Source organism: Mustela nivalis (genome assembly GCF_964662115.1).
Source record: "Mustela nivalis genome assembly, contig: HAP1_SCAFFOLD_1088, whole genome shotgun sequence".
Classification (NCBI taxonomy): Eukaryota; Metazoa; Chordata; class Mammalia; order Carnivora; family Mustelidae; genus Mustela; species Mustela nivalis.
The window spans coordinates 94128-114697 of NW_028135576.1; the positions used below are offsets into that span (position 1 = coordinate 94128).

Sequence of the window (20570 nt, forward strand, 5' to 3'; positions counted from 1 at the left end):
CTCTCCTCGGCTGGCGGACCGCCGCCCTGCCCCTGTGTGGGTCTGTGTCCTCGACTCTTCGTAAGGACGTAAGGCATATTGGGTTAAGGCTCACCTTAATGCCCTCCTTTATTGTCATGATTTCTTTAAAGACCCTGTCTCCAAATACAGTCACATTCTGAGGTGCGAGGGGTTAGGACCTCAACCTAGGAACGGTGGGCGCACAGAGAACCCCACCGCATGGGGGCGACTCTCCCAAATCTGGAATTTGAGGGGCACCGATCTGCCGGAGCCTCAGGATCGCGACCCTGGGAACCCCAGTTAGAACGCCACCCTCAGCGCCACCGAGAGCTCTGCCTCCTACAGGGAAACTGAGGCTGGAGAGACCATGACTTTCCCCGTCCCAGGGCCAGCCAGGGGCTGAGGCAGCTCTTGGACCCCGGCTTGGCTCATTCTGGAGCACGCTGGCCTTCCGCCCTGCTACAGCGGCTTCCTGAAATTGTCCGGGAAAGTTCTGGATTCCCGAGAAGCCGCCTGCAGGGGCCATGACACGGCCCATGGCTTTCCATCAGGTTGTAGATGCTGGCCAGCCAGCTAGCCCCGGAGCCTGTCCCAGGACACAGAGCTCGAGACTGATATATCCGGCACCCACAGTGTCCGGCCCCCACCGGGCCCACCGCCATTGTCTGGGACTCATGGGATGAATTGCAGGTGATGTACAGCAGGGTCACGGCTCTGGAGCCACACGGTCGCCGCGCACCGAGGCAGCTCACCACACATCTGTACACAGGACACGCAGCCCAGAGCTGGGCTGCGGACGGGCCCCCTCCCTCCGGTTTGGGGCCGGTGAGGGGGCTGGCCTTTCCCATGTCCCAAGCCCTAGCTGTCCTGGAAGTGAGTCGTGACAGAGGTTGGGAGGCTTCTCAGGGAGGGGGCGGGGGCACATCTGGCCCCCACATGTTCTCGCCTGCCTCCCTCCGTGCCAGCAGCTCCAGCCCGTCCCTCTCAACACCCCGAAGTTGCCCGTGGACACATGTCCCCGCTGCCGGCCCCAGCTCTGAATTCTGGCCCGAAGCCGCGGGAGCGCACAGCCCTGAGGGGCAGGGAGCGGCAGCAGCAGAGAACAGGTGTCTGTGTCCCGGTGGGCGTGGTGTCGCCAAATCACAGGGGAGGAGGTGGTGGCTGGAAGCTCCGGGACCTTCACCCCAGGCTGCAGCGTGGTGCTCGGCCAGGCCCAGGCTCTGCGAACTTGCGCCTTTCTGTGTGCGGTCGCCGCTCCCTGGAGGCACTCGGGTCATCAGCACCAGCGCCCCAACGGCTGGAAAACAGAGTCGGGGCCAGACCGTGGAGCGTCGGCCGGGAGGGGCAGGGCAGGAATTTCCACTCCTTCTAGGGCTCCGATGCCTGCGTGGCTGGGTCGCCCCAGCTGCACCCTTACGGATGCTTTTCCCCGTTCTACTCTGTGCTCCCCCAACATTCACGGCTACCCCCCAGGTGTTCAGGTCCCTTCTGCTTCCCCGCCTTGGCCTACGTTGGCCCTACTCCCTGAAATGCCTTCCCAGGCCCACCCTACTGTAGTCCCCGGGGAGGATTCGGCACCAGGAAGCTGGGCACAAGGTCCCCAGGCCCAGGCTTGCCTCTCCCTTGAGACCTCTGTGGGCCCCTTCACCTCTCTGAGCCTCCCTGCCTCAGTTTCTGCATCCGTAGAATGGGAATAGATTTGAATCCTTCTGAGAGCTGTGAGAGGGTCAGTGAGAGAAAAGCCTTTTTAAAACGGGAAAAGCTTTCAAGGGTGTCACCGGCAGTCTGCCCCAGGACCTCTGCACATACTCCCTTGCGGCCCATGGGAGGGTGATGAGGGTTTCTCCCCTTCAGCCAGCCTTGCAGGGCCCAGTGGCCAGGCCAGCCAGAGCTGTAGGTTGGGGTAGGGGCACCTCATTCTTCTTATTGTTTTTCTCCTCCTTCTCTTCCTCCTCTTCCTCCTTCTTCCTCCTCATCATCACCATCATGGTCATTCACATGATGGGTCAGGCTTAGCCCGTGTAGCCCTCCTAGTGGAGTGTGTGTTCTGGTTACCTGTCAGGGGGATGAGGATGCTGAGTTAGGCAAGGCCAGGAAGGAGTTGAGCTGGGATTCCACTCTGCAGTGGCAACAGTGTTGCCATCAACCACTGTGTGGCCCACCGGGGAGCAGGTGCTGCCCCAGGCCACATGAGTGCCTTATTCTTGGCCCTGCCCAGCAGCTTGGGGCCACCCTCTCCAAGATCACTTGCCCTGGCTGATTCCCCTGGGGCTGGGCCCTAGGCCACCACATCAAAACCTGCAGTTTCTGGAGGCTGAGGGTTCGGGATGGGTAACCCGTCAATACCCACCATGAGCCTTTCGCGGCTCTTGCTCTGCCCGCCCAAACTGTGGCTAAAAATCTTGGCTCCTTCAAGAAACACTGGACCCGCCTGAAACTCTGGGCCCTGGCATCTGCGAGGTCCTCAGCGTGGCCTCGGCATGGCACCGCATTCCTCCTGGCCTCCTAGTCTCCACATCCCGGGACACCTCTGAGCCCGACCAAGTCCCCAGAGACACTATGGCCTTTGACCTCCCCCTCTCCTCCCCCTCCGCGTGACAGAGTGCTGTCTTGACCAAACTTTCCTGAGGACCCTCTGAGCATTCTCCTCCTTGACCAGGACTTGACCTGAGCCCAGCTCCCACAGAGAATCCTGCTAAGCCGCTTTATCAAGGATCCCCAATTCCTCATCCCCATCCTTGATGTCTAAGTCCTTGCCCTTGGGAAGGATTCTATGGGCCTGTTTAGCAGGAATCCCCCAACCCCCGAGGACTAATCAAGCCCCTCTTAGTAATTTTCCGTCCACTGACCCCTCGCGCTGCTCCACGGCTGTAAAGCCCCAGCTGTCTTTGCTGTATTTGGAATTGACTTCAAAAACTTGATCTCATTGCAATAGTCCTGACCCTTATAGCAATAGTCTTGAACAAAGTCTTCCTTGCCATTTTTAGCAAGCATCTGTTGCAATCCTTCTCTTTAACAACCCCTCCTTAGCCTCTGCCAGCTTAGTGGTCCTCCCCCAAAGCCGCTCACCCCTGAAATCTTACTCTGTATCTTGGTCTACGGCAAGCGTGGTGTTCAGAGCCCCGACTTCACCTCCCGGCTCCCCTCCCGGGACGGCGCTCCTACACCCTCATCCATGACTATAAAATGGGTAAAGAAGAGAGGAGAAACCACACAGCACAGACAGCAGACTCTGAGCAGAACAGGTGCTCAGCAAACATGTGTTTCTTTGTCCTTCTCGGGCTCCTGTTTATAAGACGCCTTAAATCTGCCATCGAAGAGAGACTCCACGCTGCCGGGATATTCTGTCTTCCGAAGGGGGGAACAAAATCCCAGGTGGCGAGGGAGCGGCGACTCTCAGAAATGGTGACATCTGCCCAGCTCTGCTTCCCTATTTATCTCTCTATTTCGGTGCTCAAAAGGACAGGCAGGTGGCCAGCTGCAGAGCCGAAATTGAATAAAAGAACCGGGAAGGTATTGGACAGTCCAGGCTTAGCCCCGGTGGGGTGTGGGTCTTCAGCAAGATTGGCCTGGCATTTCGTTTCCCTCCACCAGAAGAGCAGGGTGGGGAGTCAATGAAATGTGCTAGGTGTTCGTCCGGAGTTTTCATTCTCTTATCGCAGGCAGACCTACAGGAAAGCCTTGCAGGCGACCTGTGTCTTCACCTTGATTGGCTTGGGGGTGGGGGGGGGGGCGAGAGCAGTGACTCTTAGCACATGTGACTCCAGAGCTCTCCCAGGGCACTAGCAAGCTTGGGTCGTAGGGTGACTCGGTGCAGGAGCTGGGACCAGAGGCATGGATTTCCTTGCTTTCATGCTGACTTCAAAAGTCCCCTGCTCCGGGAAGGCTTCCTTGCATCCGCCCCCCACCCCAGGCTGGCTCAGGGTCCCTCATTGGAGCCCAAATCATGCCCGGTTGCATTCAGTGCAGCTGAATGCAGCTGTCTTTGGGGGCAGATGTGTCCGAGCACAGAGGTGGCAACAGTACATCTGAATAAATGAGAGCACGAAGGCTGGAAGGCTTTCCCTCTCCATCGGGTGTCGTCTGCCTGCACACGGGGGTACGCAGAGACGCAATCGCGAGGTGCTTTTATCCCCCGTAAGGGCCAGCTCGGACCCAGCAACTGACCGCGAATTACAATAATACTATTAATGTAACAACAGTAAAAATAACCTCCACGCTAATGCCACCACCTATGACGAGCCCTACTACAAACCAGGTGCATTTCCCAGTGTGTGTTACTGAAGACGCGTGACGGTGACAGCCGTGGGAGGTGGATATTATTATCCTAATTTCTCAAATGAGGAACCAGAGACTCAGAGAGCTGACTCCCTTGATGAGCGAGCGAGGGCGGCCCTGGAGCTGGCTGTGGGCAGGCTGGGGCAGGAAGGGGCACTTGGGGGCGGGGGTGGGGGGGAGGGAAGGGGTGTTGGGTCATGTGGTTAGGGCCCCAGGGCTGCTGCTGAGAGGACCGCGGAGGGGGCAAGGAGAAGGGGCTTCAGACAAGGAGAGTTTATGCTCTCACAGTTCTAGAAGCTGGAAGTCTGAGATCAAGGTGCTGGCAGGCTGGTCCCTACGGAGGCTGTGAGGGAGAACCTGCCCAGGCTTCTCCCCTTTTCTGGGGGTTTGCTGGCAGCATGTGGTGTTTCCTGGTTTGCAGAAGCATCCTGGGGTCCCTGCTTCTTGCTTTCACGTGGACTTCTCCCTGTGCACATGCCTGTGTCCAAGTGTCCCCTTTTTATAAGGACATCGGTCATATCAATTAGGGCACACTCCAGGTGACCTCATCTTAACGTGATTCATTATAGCTGCATCCATCCTATTTCCGGGTGAAGTGTCACATTCTGAGGTACGGGATGTTAGAACTTCAACCTATGAGTTCTGGAGGTCAAATTCAACCCGTAACCGTGACTCTGGGCAGGGCTCCGGGAAACCGGGTCAACCGTGGAATCAGCGAGGCCAGGATGAGTGCCAGGTGGGCACTGGGGACAGGCCAGCGGGAGGGGGGACGATGGGGGCACTAGGGATACCAGTGTGCCTGGGGAGACGGGCAACTGGTCAGGGGAGTGTTCCCCATCAGAGCAAAGGACTCCACAGCCTCCCAGCCCCCATGGTCAGACCATAAACCCAGGAGCGGGCCCTTGCCCCTTGCTCAGCCCTCAGATTGGGACCCCATCCCCTCAAGAACTCTTGAACCTGTTCACTTCTCACAAATAAGCAAGTACTTACATGCTGTAGCAGGTGGCAGTGAACGCCCGAAGGGGGGAAAGCCGAGAAAAGGGGTGGGAAGGGTCAGGAGGGGAGGGGGCTTCAGAGAGGCGTGTGCGTCTGCCGAAGCAGGCAGGAAGGAGAAGGCCGGGGTGGGGCTGGATTATTAGAGGACAGCAGAACTAGCTGGTGAGCAGGACCAGCCAGTACAAAGGCCCTGAGGCAAGTCCTGGGAGCAGCGAAGAGGACAGTGAGTGGAGGAAAGGAACAGGTAGGCAAGATGCAGGAAAGGAGGCTGGGAGGTGGGTGGGTTACTCGTGTGCTCCTGGCCCAGGATGCAGGCCCTGGCCCAGGCTGGTTCCCCACGACCTCCACATCTGAGGGTGAGAGGAGCCTGAATGTCCAAACACCCAGCCCCGAGTCCCACCCAGGCCCCCAGACCTGTCCTGCCGGCACGAGCCCAGCTCCCAAATCAGCATAAGCAAACGGTGCGTGGTTTTCATGATTGAAATCACTTTATATAACAATATCATGAAACCCTGGGGAAGGAGCCGGGAAGAAAACCCCCAGAAATAATGAAATAAAGACAACGGACTCGCTATGAATAGAAACCCCATTTGCAAAAACCACAGAAGGGATCACAATATTTCCAAATCTTCCCATGGCTTTGCCTTAATTGCCGCCGAGCACCACTTTCTTCCTGATGCTTTAATCAACCAATTTACATGTATTACCGTGCTTGACACAGGCTCGATTTCTGATAAATGAAACAAAAATATTAAGAACACTGGCACCGTTGGGAGGAGACCCACTCCCTGCCCGTGTTCTGCCTAACGTTTCTGCAAGACCTCTCTGCTCACTCAGCAAATCTTTGCTGAGGGCCTACTGTGTGCCAGGCCCCTAGGGGCACAGCAGAGAGCAAGCAGATACGGGAGACCCTCTCTCTTGCCGTGAGGGGGAGATCGGCCAAATCAATGGAGTATTTGTAACAACCTGACAAAGGAGCAGAATGTCCCCGTGGGCAGGAGATGCATAGACAGAACAGGAAGGGGACTCTTACTGGGAAGGAGCAGCGGGAACTGCAGAGGCCTCACTGAGTGAGCTGACATCCTGGAAAAGCTTCCACGGAGTGAGCCACTCAGCTATGGGGGTCTCTTAGGGCAAGAGCATTGAGGAGAAGGGAGGCCATGAGCCGGCCTTGGCTCTGGGCAGAATAGGGCCCTGGAGGGAACCAAGGGGTCTCTGGGGCTACTGACTGAGAGCGGACTGGGGACCAGAGGGGTATTTGAGTTACAGCTCTGCTCCAAATATCTCAACTCTGTGATTCTGTGGTTCTCAAATGACCTGAAAGCTTCGTCGGGCTCAGGCCTGGGGTCAGGGAGACAACAGTGCACGGAGGTTTACAAAGTAGGGTTCTCCCGACAGCTCTGCAGCTGGACAAGTCTGTCCGCCTGTGGATGGCTTCTGTCTGTAATCACTGCGTGGCCCGCTGGCTGCCGTGAGTGTAGGTGAGGGAGTGGGTGACCCAGTGCTAGGTCAAACATAGGTGCTCTCTGTACTCTGAGAAGCACCCCTCCGAGTCCTGCCATTGCTGACTGGCCCAGGCAAGTCCTCGGAAGGGGATGGGATGGTCCTACACCCAAGAGCACCTGCCGTGTACCTGTCTGGAGGCTCAGGGAGTGGAGGTGAGGGGTGGGGTCACTTGAGCTCTCCACAAACAGGGACTGAGCTGCCAACAATGGGTCCGTCATTAGGCCCCCCGAGGCCAAACTTGGGGCTGGGAGAGGACCCTGCCAGGCTCTGCTCTGATCTGAAGCCTCCACGCTGCACATCGACACAGATGCCTCTGGGTCCCCAAGACCCAGCACGCAGGCCCAGGCAGGAAGAAGCCCCCACACCTGACCCCCCACACCCCGAAGGGCACACCTGTGTGCTCACTGCTTAGCTGAGCGCCTCTGGGGAGACTGTAGGAGCCACCCACCGGCTCTGAGCCCCAGGTACCTCCGCTGTGAGACGGGGTCCTGGGAGATCCCAGCAACTTCGGCAAGTGACTTGCATGGCTAGAGCTCCGTGCAGGATAGGATGCGTTTGTCTGCTCCAGTCATGGCCTCTGCCTTGTCCTCTCTGGCCTCTGAGACCAGTCCCAGCCCTTGGGAAACCCCATCCACGTTCACCCAGCGGGCAGCATTGACTTCAAGTCCGCCCCCCCGCCACCCAGCTCCTGGGGGCCGGGACCGGGAGGGCACAGGGCCACGGTCATCTTGCCTCCTCCTCTCCCAGGCCTGTCGGGACAATGGAAACCTGGAAGGGGCCCTGGCAGCAGCCTACCAGGCTCATATCTGATGGGCCCCTTGGCCCATGGATGTGTGAATCACTGTTTTGCTATCCCCAAAAGTAGAGGACAAAATTATACTTGGTAGCCCCTAGGAATGGGGAGTTCTCTACCCAAGAGGACGCTAGTGGGGCGATTTCTCCCAGTCTTCCCACAGGGTCTCCCTGCAGGTCCCAGTCCTGCCCCTCAGAGATACAGAGCATGGCCAACTTCTCTCCTCGCCGGCTGGGCCCTGCGGAAGTCATCCGTTGTGCCCATGACCCGACGAGGCATGATACCAACACAAGGACCCACTGTGTGTGTCATAGTTACCTACTGTGTGCGTCAGAGGTGCCTCCTGTGCACCATGTTTTGTGCATACCACACAGCACAGCACCATGTTCCCATGGTGGGCCACAATCCCCATTTTATAAAGGGGCAAAGGGGCTGGGAGAGGTAAAGCCACGGGTCTGAGGTCACAAAGCCTGTGAGTGGCTGATCTGGGGTCTGGCCCTGGGCTGTCAGGTCCCAGAGCAATGTTCTGGGCTGTTAGGCTCTGATACAGAGCCAGTAAGGGTGTGCCCCTGGCGGGGGCTGGAGGTAGGAGGCGTGGCCCGGGAGGAAGGTCTCCGCCCTCCCGGCCAGGGGGGCAGAGTCAAGGTAGGGCTGTGGACCAGCTCCACCTGCCCATGAGAGGGTGGGGCCAGTTCCTCACCTGGGGATCCTAGCCTGGGGGACTGGTGGGCTTGCTGAAGGTCACCCACAGGAAGTGGCAGAGCCAGGGTTCAAATACCTCCCCATCCTCCTGGCAGTACCTCAGCACAGCAGCCAAGCATGACCTTGGCACTTTCTCAAAAATTGAAGCACTCCCCCCTTCCTTTGGCTCCTCTCCTCTTCTAAACAGCTGGCAGGGCTCAGCCCTGGGCCCAGAGATGCCCGGAGCAGCTGTCCCCTCCGCGGGCAGCCGGGTCCTTTCTCTCCTGCTGCTCACGGGGCTGGGAGGGGCAACTGCCGGTTATTCTTAGCTCTCCGGGGCCCATAGCAAGGTCACCCTACCGTCCCGGGAGAGAAGCAACTCAGATTTGGACAAGTTGGCAGAGTGCCTGGTCCCCGGGCTGCCCTGCTCTGGAAGGCCAGGGCCATTCCTGGTTCAGGGACTGGGCCAGGGTGGGCAGCCGGGTGGAAACCCAGCCCAGAGGCAGACACGCCCCTCCACCCAGCGATTTTTGCCTGTGGGTGCCCAAGGCCCAAGCCCAGGGGCGCCTGTGCTCACTGATGTGTTCTGGGGCACCCAGGACAGTGCCTGGCACCTAGAAGAGGCTCCCTCAGTACTCATGGGATGTTTTGGTGGATTAATCCACGAAGAAGCCCCGTCTCCTGTTTGAGAACCAAACTGTCTGGTGGGGGAAGGCAGTGGTTTCCATAAGGGTCGTCACAGCCAACCGTCTACAAAATGCCATCTACACGTCATGGGCTACAGGAAGGACAGCCAGACCTCCTTAGTCCTTGCAACAACCACACAGATCAGAAGTCTTTCTTATGCTCACGTTATACTGCAGGAAGCCGGCGTGGGGAAGCCAAGGGTCCCTGGGCATGACTCCAGACCCCAGGCTGGAAACCACCCTGCAGCCGGCACACTGGGATGGGGGCTCCAGAGGGAAAGGCCAGCTCGCTGCGCCCTGAGATGGGCGGGTGGGGACTGGCGATCTAGAAGAGGCAGCATACATAAACAGTGACCCGGGAGCCTGTCGCGGAGAAAACCGGAACCTTTGGTGTGTCCGCAGTGGCTGCCTATGGGATGCTGGGTGCACCAGGAAGGCTGGGTGTCCGGGGGTGTTGGGGGCCCCGTGTCAGAGGCTCAGGGCAGGCAGGAAGCAGGATTAGGACTACACTTTGTCAAGAGCCCCTTGGCTGCCCTGGGGAGGGGGCATGGGGGGGGACCAGGACAGCTAAGGGGTGCTGGGGCCTGGCCCAGCAAGAGCGGGTGGGTGGGGTCTGATGTCAGGGCTGGAGATGGCCTCAGGTCGCGCTGACAGCTGGGAGAGGGAGGAGGACACTGGAGGGAGGGAGGCAGAGACGAGGGGAACCTAATTACACGGTGGGATTAATCACAGCACCTTTACGGGAAGGACTTCTCACATCATTATCTGCAGCGGAATGAGCAGCTTGTTTTGGGTGCGTGCAGAATTAATTAAGGTTGGGGACGCCTCGGAGAGCTGCGAATGAAAGAGGCAAGGCAAGTGCCAAATGTGCTTATTAATAAAATATCAGACACGGCCAGGCCATGCGCTGGGGGCCCCGGGAGAGCTGCGAGGGCCGTCCACCCCGCTCTGCCTCCCAGGCCGGCTAGAAGCATGAGTGCAACTTCTTGAACTGAGGCCTGCTCGGGGCTGGGGCCCTGTGCTGGTTGACCATGGGGACATCGAGTCAGGTCAGACCCAGGCCAGCCCTCCAGAAGCTCCTGATGGGGATAAAGCACAGACAGGCAGTGTCACTTAGTGTGACCCGGGTTGTGATGCCCAGAGGAACTAGCCTGGGCTCAGGGAAGGCTTCCAGAAGCCAGAAAGAGGAAACAAGTGACTGGCTCATCAAGGATAGGAAAGAACAAGAGACAACAGTCCAGGAAGAAAAAACAAAGAGCTGGAGGCTGGTGCTGTGAAGTCAGTTCAGGAACGGTGAGAGACAGAACAAGCCTAGCATGACTCTGTGGCAGGAGACGGAGCTTGGCAGTGTGTCCTGAAGGCACCGGGGAGCCATAGAAGGTTCCTGAGCAGGAGAGTGAAGCTGTCAGATTTGGTTTCACACAGATTTATTTGGCTCCCAGGAGGCCAGAGAATGGAGTCAGGGAGGCTGCTGGCTACTGCATGAGTCCAGGCAGGAGAGAGTGAGGTGTGAACTGGGTGGCACCGGGGGCACCAGCAGGAATGGCCGAGAGGCTGAAGTCAGGCACCCAAAGGGCTCTGCCTGATGAACCCAACGCCCTGGGGATGGACTGGTGAGGGTGTGAGCCTTGTCAAGGGGAGAGTTCCTACACAGATTGGCCTCTCTGTCCGTGGCCCCAGTCCTACCCTTCTCTGGGAAAGGACAGACCCGCGTTCAAATCCCAGCTTGACCACTTCTTAGCTGTGTGATTCTGTGTTTGTCGCTTAACCTCTCTGGGCTGTTTTGTCAACTGTAAATAGAAATGCAAAGAAGCAACTCCTAGGAGGGTAATACGGAGGCAGAGAAGCCATCGAAACGACACCGGGGGGCACGGAGCACCCAGGAAATGGAAACCCTGCCTTGTTCCGGTCCGGCGTATGTGTACCGGGCTGATACCTGGGCCCCCTTGGGAATGGGGGGAGAGAAGCCACACGTCCTGCCCCAAGCAGCTGTCAACTTAATTCGAGAGCAGAGGTGGCTCTTCAGCTCACAGAGCTCAGGTGACCTGTCCAGGGCCAAGCAGCTGCCCAGCGGACTCTCCTTCAAACGACAGCTCCACGGAGCAAAGCCCTCACCCCACTTCCCCAAGACAGAGCTTCTGAGAAGGGGCCGGGGGGGACAGTGAGGCCCTCGGGGTTCTGCCCCGGTCTCCCCTCACATGCAGTATGACCTTGCTGGGCCCCCTCCCGCAGCCCTGAGACAGCGGTGGCCCCCTGCTCCACGCCCCGCGTTTTCTGTAGGTGTGAAGGCATACAGAGGGCCCGGAGCTCAGGCCGCCCCGCACACGCCAATTATCCGGATCATCACTGTTGTTGTGAGGACTCGGGGGCCTGCCCGCGGGGAGGGCTGGGCGGCGTGGAAATTAGGCCTCCGCTCGGGGTGCTTGGCTCAACCTACCAATTTGCAACATATTAATCTTCATCATCTGCGCTCCGGGGTGGAGGTGCCGATGAGACATGGGAGCCCGAGAGCCACCAGCTGCAGCACAGCCGGAACCCAGCCAGACGCGGGCACGGGCGTCCTGTCCATCAGCCAGGTGCGTGCTGGGGGCAGGCCCGCGGGGGGTCCGAGGCCCAGCTGGAGATCCCTCACTGCCCCCAACGCAGCCTCTCTGCCTGCCTTGGGGGGCCTGGGCCATGACTTCTGGGGGCAAGGCCTGGCCTCAGCTCCCCGCCGTTCCCCTGCAGGAGGTGAACCAACCTGCCCAAGGCCACCAGCGGGCACTAAGGCAGCCGGGATTCAGTCCCAGGGCACGCGTCCCTGCCATTCTAAGTTCCCCACCTGCGAGACTGTCACAGTGACAGAGGACACGGGCTCTGAAGCCACTGGCTTGTCGTGACTTAATACACGCCTTGGCCAGGCACAGCCTCGTGCGACCTGAAGGCAGCCTATCAGTGACTTAGACAGATGAGTAAGCTGAGTCTCTGGGGACCTGTTTTGCAGCTTGGAAGGCGCCGCTGGCGATCGCCCACCAACCCTGCCTCTGCCCCCTTGCAGCACACATGCTCTTGCCCCCCACCCCCACCCGCGCAGCAGCTCCTGCTGGCTGGGCACCCGCAGGCTCCAAGCCTTAGCATCCAGGGCAGGCCGGTCTGCAAGGGCCACCGTCTCCAGTCTTGCCGTTGCCCTGGGAGCGAGGCCGTCGCTGGAGTCAGCGGCCACGAGCCTGCCAGGGCTTCACTGCCGGCTCTCTCCAGACGGACCGAGACTATGTCTTTTCATCCCTGTGTTGAATTTTCTGAAATGTGGAATTTGCAACTCATGCTACCATTATTGCTTCCATCTCCCTGATAGCCACATAATCGGCTGTCAGGGGGTGGACCGAACGGAAGGGAACCCTCGGGAACATCTCGGTGCCATACCTGAGAACGGGAAGCTGTCATGAACCATGGCTTGGGTCGCCCAAGGGACCGAGGCTGCCCTTGGCACACACACTGTGGCCCACAGCACCTGGGGAGCAGGGCCTCTGGCAGGGGTGTGGGAAGATGGGAATCAGAACACGGAGGGCTTTGGGTGCCAAGCTAGGGACCCAAACTTCATCCTAAAGGCGTAACCACAGAAGAGCCCCAGGCAGAGACACGGCGAGGTCAGGGTCATGTTGTGCAAAGAGGGCGCCGGGGGTCTGCAGCAGGAGGGATGGGCTGTAAGCGTCTCCCCCCCCCCCCCCGTAAAAATTAAGTAAGTACCTGACATGAGTGATGGCTGAGTACATTGGTTTTTCTTTACATATATATAGACAGACAGGTTTTTCTATTAGCACTTAATTAATGCCCTAGCTTAGAACAGCACCCATTCATTATCCCACAGCTCTGCAGGTCGGAAGCCCGGGTGGGCTCAGCCAGTGCAATGCTCGGGGTCTCACAAGGTAGAAATCAAGGCATCCGCCAAGTGGGTCCTTGTGGGGAGACTCTGGGAGTCTTTGGGGGGCCCCGTCAGGACGCTGGCAGGTGGCTGCAGGACTGAGGTCCAGCTTCTCACTGGTTGTGGGTTGGGGGGGGGGGCGCTGCTGCCTCCTGAGAGCCCCCAGCTCAGCAGAAGCCTCCCTCCTCGGGACCCTCTTCACCCTGACTTGGCTTTGACCTCCTCTTCTAACACCAGGAGGGGGGACCCTCACGTTTCTGTAAAGGGCTGCTGTGATCAGCTTAGGCGCTGGATAATCTCCGCATCGGAAGGTCGCTGACTAGTAACCTCCATTACAGCTGTAAAACCCCCCTTGCCACTTGCTGGAATCTCAGAGTAACCCGGGGTGAGGGGCGGCGGGACCCGGGGTGAGAACCGGGCTTGCTGGGGGCGCGCTTCCGAAGCCGACCGGAGCCCGTCTCTGCTGGGCTCCGCGGGTCCCGCCAGGCTCCCTGCCAGGGCCGGGAGAGAAACCGGGCTCACCCCTGCGGCCGAGAGGGAGGCAGGCGGGCGCCGGGAGGAGCGGGAGGCTGTGCGGAGGCTCCCCACGGAGTCACGTCCCCGGTCCCTGCGCTGCCCCCTGCCGGCCGGCCCTGGAATCACAGGGAGGCTGCTGCTTTTCTGCCACAAGGAACTGCCCTGGCCCGTTGGGAGAGTATAAGCAGCGAGCTCCCAGGACCGCAGGGGACCTGCCTGGCCTCCCGCCTCCAGGTGGTCAGGGCTGGGAGGCAGAGGCCTGGCTGCTGGCCGGCTGCTCGCCCCGCTCCGGGGCCTTGCATCCTCTGAAGACAAGGGGGGGAGGGACTTGATGCCCCCCACCCCCGGAACAGTGCTTTGTCCAGAGGTGGAGGCACCCTGTGTGTTTCAGCCCCTCCAGATGGAGAAGGTCACAGGCTGCAGAAAGCGAGTGAACCTGACCATCACCCCCTCTCAGCTCCATAGCAGGGACCGAGTGGCCAGATGGTCACGAACCTAAGCCCCAGGCCAGGCCCGCAGTTCAAATCCTGGCTTGGCCACATGCTCCATGGATGATGCTGGGGCGGAGGTTCCAAAGCCTGAGCCCTGGTTCCTTGTTTTGAATTCGGGGAAATAGGGGCTTGAGGTCAGAACCCTAAGATCTTGAAGAGGAAGGAGGGACTTGAGGGGCCTTGGGGAGGGCAGAGGCTGCTCCCCGAGGAAGGTGGGGAGTAAGGGGAGTCCGTGCGGAGCCTGGGGGCCGGCTGCTGGCGCTCACGCAGGCGCCCCTCCCCCTGCCCACCACAGGGGCTCAGCTTCCAAGGGCCTCCCTCCCTCCCAAAGGGGGCTCCCTGTACAGACCTCTGCCGAGCGCCTCACGTCCCCAACTTCTAATTAAATGGCAGTGATTTTGACGGGGCAGGTGATCTTCTCGGGAGGCCTGGCTTTAAATTTAGCTCCCTCCCCAGCCAGCCCTTTGAAAAGGCTGCTCTCCACGGAGAGAGCAGAGAGAGCGTGAGTCATCGCCAGGCCTCCCTCCCGCCCTGGTGAGCAGCGGCGTTTTGCGGGGGAGCAGGCCTCCCGAAGGCAGAGAAATAGTAAATAGGATGGTATTAAAGGCGACCATGCCTGTGGAGCTTGACACACAGTAGGCTCAGAAATGGGGCATCTGTGTAATTACCCCCCCACACCGCCTCACGTCTCCCTCCCCCTGCCCGGCCCCCAAGAGGGGACACAGAGATTTGTGGGCTGGGATGCCCAGATGCCCCTGTCCATGCAGCCTCAGAGCCCACTCCCCCTGCTTCCTCAGATGCACAGCCAGCTGGCGGGAGCTCTAAAGCCTGAAAATGCTCCCCGCCCCAGAAGACATCCTCTTGCCCCCTAGCCCCTAAACCTGGGGATGTTACCTTATATGGCAAGAAAGAGAAAAAAAAAAAAAAAAGAGCTTTGCAGACCTTGAAGGGTTTTGAGATGGGGAATGATCCTGGATTGTCAGAGGACCCCAAATGCAGTCACAGGGGACCTTCTGGGAGGGAGCAGGTTGGGGGGGGGGGTCTGATGCACACGCACACAGAGGAGCAGGCCACACAGAGAGCCAGACAGATGTTGGCCTTGGAGGCTGGAGTGACACAGCTATACGACAAGGATGTTGGCAGCCACCTGGAGCTGGAGGGGTCCTCACTTTCAGTCCCCGAGGGAGGCAGCCCCCCCAGACACCTGACTTCTGCCCAGTGATGCTGATTTTTGGTTTTCTGGCCTCCAACACTATAAGGGAATAAATATATGTTGTTTTAAGTCACCAAGTTCAGGGTCATTGGTTACAGCAGCCATTGGAAACCAGCGCAAGGAGTTGGGAGAAGTAAATGAGTTTGCCCTCTGTCACTCCGCTGGGGAAGAGTCACACTGAGATTCCAGGTCCCCGTCAACCAGTCAGTCCCCTGGCCCTTACTGTTCCCTGCACACTTGGGACACCCCCCCCCCCCGCCAACGGAAGAACAGAAGGGACATCAGGCAGATCCAGTACCAACTAAGTGGCAGGAGCTCCTTTCCTCTACGACACAGTCTCTCCTTTAATCTCTATGTTGACCCTTTGAGATGGATAAAAGCATCCCCATTTTGCAGATGAGGAAACTGAGGCACAGGGAGCCAACCTAGCTCTGTCCAAGGTAGGGGAGCCAACCGTGGGGAAGGAGAAGGTGCAGGTGCAGGAGCACAGGGAGGGCAGCCTCGATGGCACACAGCAGGTGGAGAGTGGAGGTTTGAGGCTGACTAGGGCAACCCCCCCACACCCCCACCCCCAGCCCCGCATGGGGCACCTGGCTGCAGAGCAGGCTGGGAAGGCAGGCTGGGACCCCAGGGCCAGGAAGGGGTGATTGTGTTTGAGTGGGTAGATAATCAGGGTGGATGGAAGGCTAACACCCCAAGTCATCACCCAACTGGGCTGTGAACCTTTTGGGCACAGTGAGCTCATCTCATCTCTGGGTGACTTGCATCAGACAAGAGACAGGCCCAGAGCCCTGCTCAGTGACATGAAGGTCGGGGGGAGGGACTGTCCTGCATAACAGGCTTTCCAATATACCCTGAACATGCCATACCCAGGTACATATACACAAGTGCACACATACACACAAAAGCCACACACACTAGGCATACACACACACACACCAACACACACACAGCCCACGCTATATAGCCTCGATGACCCCCAGGACCCAGCCTCTGGCGACAGAGGACAGACACCTCTCAACCTCAATACCATCCACATGAGCTCTTAAGCCTGTTTCTTCACCTTTCTTGTCCTTGGTTTCCACCATAACATGGGGTGATCACGGACTCCCTCTCGGGAGGGTTGGCAGGTGCCGGGCGAAGTGCATCACGTGTCCTGCCTCCTTTAATCCGCACAAGATCCCAAGAGGGAAGTGCTGCTGTGATCTTTTTAGAGAAGAGCACTGCCCCAGGAGGAAAGGCTGAGATGGGAAGTCAGGGGGGTCTGGGCTGCAGCCCCACTTCTGCCTCTTGCTGGCTGTGTGGCTCACAGGAGGTGTCCTAACCTCTCTGAGCCCCAGTTGCCTGCTTTGTCTATATAAAGAGGAGGACACCACCCAGTGCTTTGGTGAAGTATAAATAAAATACCATGTATAAAGGGCCCGGCCCAGTTTCCCGTGAGGTTCGATCCATGTCCATAACCATGAAACCAGATCCAAGGATGGGAGAGCCCCGAGGAGTCTGCCCTTCGGGAATCGACCTGCGTTCCGGGGCAACCAAACGCACTCTCCCTCCCAAATGACCAAGGGATAGCCACCCTCATCACCAGCCCCTCTGTGGGGTCCCTGCAATGTCCCCCCACAGTCCCTACCACTGGAGGACAGGGGGCCTGGGACAGAGGAAAGTGCAAGAGGCGCTTACTGAGGGTCGCTCTCGGACTCAGGGCCATGCAGAGCACCCAGCACACCCAGGCGGGAGGGCCAGCGGGAAACATGGGCTGCTGGGGAGCACAGGTAGAGACACGAACTGGAATGGCAGAGGGGAGCCCAAGCAGCGGTCACGGTGGTCAGGGAAGTTGGGCTTTGTCTGCGGGAAACCGAACACAGCCTCCTTTCCGGTGGGACGGATCCTCTCCCCGGACCCAGCCACCCAGCACCCAGGGCCTGGTCGGGAAAGAAGGAATGCCTCCCTTGACAAGAATGGCCTGGGGAGAGAAAACCTGACCCGGTGAGCCTCCCGGCGCAGGAGGCGGGACATCTGCCGCGACAGGGTCCGCCTGGCAGAAGGCGGTGTGTTCTCCCCTAGGCGGGGCCCCGGAGCACCACCTGGAAGGCGGCAGGTGAGTGCTGGGCGCCTGGGGAGCCTGGAGTCGGAGACAGGGTGGGAGGGGGGCAGAGAGGAAGGACAGAAGGGGGGAGAGAGAGGAGGGAAAAGTGGGAAGGACGGAGGACAGCAGGACAGAAGGACGGAGGACAGCAGGACGGAGGGAAGAAAAGGCGAGAGTGAGCCGCAAGACGGAGCCACAAAAGGAAGGAAGGAGAAGGACTGCGAGAGAAAAAGCGAGCGGGAGGAGAGCGCGCGAGCGGGAGGAAGGGACGGCGGGAGGGTGGGGGGGAGAGAAAGAACGAGGGAGAGCGGCCGGGCGAGCGCGAGGAAGGGAGAGCGCGAGGGAGGAGGGGGGCGGGCGGGAGCGGCGGACGCCGGCGCTGGCAGAGGGGGAGCGCGGCGCGGCGGCGAGGGCAGGACGGCGGGGAGCCGCGAGGACGGCGAGGGGGCAGCAGAGGGCGCGGAGCGAGCGGCGAGCGCCAAAGAGTGAAGTGGCGGCGGCGGGCGCGGGGCCGGCGAGCATGAGCGCGGCGGCGGCGGCGGCGGCGGCGGGCGCGGCGCGGGGCGCGGGGCCGGCGGGCGGGCGGGAGGCGCGGGCCGCCCAGTAGCCGCGGGCGGGCGGCGCGGGGCGCCGGCGGGGCGAGCGGCGGGCGGCCGGAGCGCGACCCCGAGTCCCAGCCGAAGCCCCAGCGCCGCGCCGCGCCCCCCACCCCCCACCCCCACCGCGCGCCTAGGAGCCCCCGAACCCCGCGGGCGCCCCCCAGTCCCCGCAGCCCCCGGGGCCGGGACAACTGTTGCGGCGGCGGCGGCAGCGGCGGGGGCACCGCGGGGGCGTGGGCGGCCCCGCGCCCCAGCAGGCGGCTCAGCCCCGCGGGCGCCGGCTCCCGGCGGCGGAGCGAGGAGCGAGCGGGCGGCGGGCACGAGGTGAGCGGCGCCCCGGGCGGGCCGGGCTGGGGCCGCGCGGGGGAGGGGCGCGCCCGGACGGGAGGCGGGGGGCGGAGGGGGTGGTCCGAGCGCCCCGGGAGGAGAGGGCCGGGGGCGGGGCTCCTGGCGGGGGAGGGTCCCGGCGGGGGGGGGCGGGGTCTTCGGCTCCGGGGCTCGGGAGAAAGGGGTGCTGGCGCCCGGGGCGGGGAGGGGTGGGCGCGCTGGGAGAGCCGCGGTGGGTGCTTCGGAGGGTCCGGCGTGCCTTGGAAAGGGGTCGGGGACGCCGGGCGGAGAGTCTGGGGGCGGGAGCCGGGTGGGGGTTAGCCGGTGCTCTGGCGTTGGGGTCCGCGCCGGGGCTAATCGAGGTCGGGGTCGCTGAACCTTGGAGGGGAGGGGACCGAGGAGCAACCCGGAGCGCGTCGTGCCGGTACGCAGCAGTTGGGACCGGAATGCGCGTCCGAGGTGGGGACCGGCGTCCGAGGACCGAGTCCCGGAGCGCAGCGAGCGGGGAGCCCCGTGCGCGCCGGACAGAGTTCCGGAGGCACGCTGGGGACCCAGCCGGTTCCGGGGGCCCCAGCTGGGCGGCGCGGGCCACCAGGAAGACCCCCTCCAAGAGCGCGCCCCTGGCTCCCCGCCTGCCGCGTGGCCCCAGTGGAGCCGCCGCCGCTTCCCCGGGCCGAATCAATATTGATCCCGCGCCCGGAGCCCGGTGGCCCGGCGGCGGCCTCCGAAGCTCATTAGCGCCAGCGGTTGCCATGGCAACGAGACCCCAAGCGTCTTCAGGTTATATTTATTCTAATTATTATTATCATTATTAGTATTAGTATTTGTTACTCAGTCAGAGGAAAAAAGAAAGGAGGAAGAAACGCCAGCGCGTCCTGGCGCCTCCAACTGTTCTCTCTTTGGAGAGAGCCAGTGAGGGGCCCGTGGGGCCAGGCCGGGTGGGTCTGGGCTCCCGGCTGGTGGCCGGCAGCACCCCTGGGGCGATGGGGCCAAGGAAGGGGAGTTACATAATACTCCGTGGGAGTATGTCTGTATGCCTCTTTGTGTCTACCCTGCGTCTCTCGGCCTCTGTGATCCCTGCGCCTAGTGTGGGCTCCCGCCCAAGGAATCCCAGAGCGGGATGACAGGAGCACAAAGTGCCTTGCACCAGGAATCACAGTGGGTGGCCTCTAGCCCTCTCTCTCCTGGCTGGGTGACCTTGAGCAAGGTGCTTGACCTCTCCGAGCCTGTTTCCCCATCTGTAAAGTGGCCCCGGAGCCCTTGCCACCTCTGAAGGTTGATGGGGGTTGCACTGGGAAGGCCCTGCCCGTGTCTGATGGTGCGCTCTTGGCTGTGTGACCCCAGGCAGCTTTCTGTCCTTCTCTGGGCCTCAGTTACCTCGTCATAGAATGAGGGCCTTGACCCCTGTGGGTCTAAGCCGTCTTCAGTCACTGATGTCCTGTGAATCCCGCACCAGGCTGTGATTGAAATGCCCTTTAGCTAGCAAGTTAGGCCCCATTCAGAGTCAGAATAAGGGGCGGGGGTCCGTCCATCATCCGTGGTTTCTTCGCCTGTGAGATGGTCTCAGTGTGACCAGAAAGCATGTGGCCCAGCGGGACCTTTCACTGACAGGCGTCTTCAGGGAACGGTTGGAAATGGCTTTTAACGCAGAATCAGAATAAATCGTGGGTCCCTGGTGCCAGCTCAGGACAATCTCTACACTGGCCAGGGTTGTCCAGAATTGAGGTGTCCCCCCAACCCCTGAATCTGTGACTGCTCGGGGCAGGACCCCTGCCTGCGAGCCATCTATCTCTCCAGAGATGCTGTTTGCCGTGTGCCAGCCCTGACGGGTTGACTGTGGAGCTAGCGTCCAGAAAGTTCCCTGAAGCCAGATGGCCCCCCGCGCCTCGCACCTCTGGGCTCAAGGTGAAAGCCCCAGGCAGGGGGTTCTGCCGTTTCTTTCATGTCAGCAACCCACGGAGTTCCTGGCTCTGTCTCAGGCATCTGGGAGGAGAAACAGATCAGCTTGGAGCTGCGTGTGTACGTGTGTGAGTATGGGAACATGCGAGTGTGTGGTGTGAGTTTGCAGCCGCCGTGGTGTGCGTGTAAATGTGTGTGGGGTGCGAATGTGTGCATGTGTGTGTAAACGTGTCTGTGCGTGTGTCCCACCCACCCCGAAGCCTGTCCCGCTGGATGGGAGGGGAGGGGTGGGGGCAGGGCCAGCGCTGCTCAGACTTCTGTGGGGGAGAGAAAGGGGGGAGGGAGGCCTGCCCCAGGGAGCCGCAGCTGAGAGCCACTCCCTGGTCCTGTTAGCCACCCGTCCATTCCTTCCTCTGGGCACACCGCCCAGCAAGCCCCCATGGCTGCTGCCGCCCAAGGGCGTCCACTCTGCCCTTGGCTGCTCTTGAGGAAACAGCCCTGATGGGGCCGGCCAGGGTTGGAGGCCTGCCTGGGGGAAGCCGAGGTGGGGGGGCGCACGGGGGAACGTCTGCCCCTGAGAGCCCGAGGAGGGGTGCCA

At 60.7% G+C, this 20570-nt stretch overlaps 1 protein-coding gene across 3 annotated transcripts in view; it reads left to right on the plus strand.

The window, feature by feature from the left end:
• Window positions 1–20570, plus strand: part of SHISAL1 (shisa like 1) — a gene marked incomplete at its 3' end in the record, with an annotated part of 127287 nt that overhangs the window by 40396 nt on the left and 66321 nt on the right. Inside the window, exon 1 of one of the 3 annotated variants that reach the window (XM_082750428.1) lies at window positions 17141–17159. The exons of 1 other annotated variant lie outside the window; for it this stretch is intronic. Of the gene's footprint in view, window positions 1–17140; window positions 17160–17803; window positions 18071–20570 lie in introns of those variants that run through there. One more of the 3 variants, XM_082750425.1, reaches the window with a different exon arrangement.